This window comes from Marmota marmota, unplaced genomic scaffold (assembly GCF_001458135.2).
Source record: "Marmota marmota marmota unplaced genomic scaffold, marMar, whole genome shotgun sequence".
NCBI classification, from domain to species: Eukaryota; Metazoa; Chordata; class Mammalia; order Rodentia; family Sciuridae; genus Marmota; species Marmota marmota.
Genome location: NW_026000164.1, coordinates 12,781,342 through 12,782,344, shown reverse-complemented (window position 1 = coordinate 12,782,344; position 1,003 = coordinate 12,781,342).

Genomic DNA, 1,003 nt, shown 5'->3' with positions numbered 1-1,003 from the left:
ACACCAAAAAAAAAAAAGTCACATTAAGTCAGAATGCATTTACAGTTATATAGACCATACAATACCACAATACCACAAAAATGAAATACTTTTTCTAAGTCATAGGTTTATACAAGTCAATCAAAAATATTTTTAGGGAGCTCCTGGATAGAGTTAGTAATTTCCATTCTCATGCAAATCACCACAGAGATCTCCAAACACCCTGGTTTCTCTATGTCCCTTTATGTCCTAAACAAGTACCAAAGCCATAAATATCCAAGCTTTCCTGTTACTCAAAGAGTTGATCCCCCAAAATTGGCTCAGGTGTATCCCAAATTGTTCAGAAGAGACCCAAATAACAAGAAAATAAAGGAAGGCCAAGACCCAACATGCACTGTTGGAGAGGATGTATCCGGCATCTAACTTGGGTCTATAGATTTTTTTTTTTTTAATCATTTTCTGTTTCACCAAAAGCAGCAAGTGCAGTCAACACTGGCTCAATGGGAAAGAAAGAAGACCAAGTTTTGAAATTTCAAGGACTGTATTAATCTGTTCCCTATATTTAGGGATTACTAGGCCACAGGCAAAGCCCCTCAGGTCATCTTATCCAAATGACACCACTAGAAGACACTAGTCTCTTCTTGGTCAGCAAATTCTACCACAGGAGACCCTCATCATAGGTTTGGCACTGAGGGTCTCAACAGGCTGGACTCAGTCACATGCCTGATCAGGAGTAAAAGAAAAATAATAAAAATGAATTTATTTGTTAAAAAAATGAATTTATTTTAGCTTGGTCAAACTGAACCTTCAGAAACATTAGAATTAAATAAGGGAAGAACAAAATCAGGGGACCCAGAGATATGCATATATATCAGGCTTAATAGGGTTGCAAATATGATTTTCAGCTCCTGCTGCTATTCTCCTGACAACAAGGGTCCCGACTTTGGCGGAGTAGTTCCCATCAGCATCCATTCTCTGCATGAGATGATTGTCTGCAGGAAGCTGAGCTAGAGAAATAACTTAA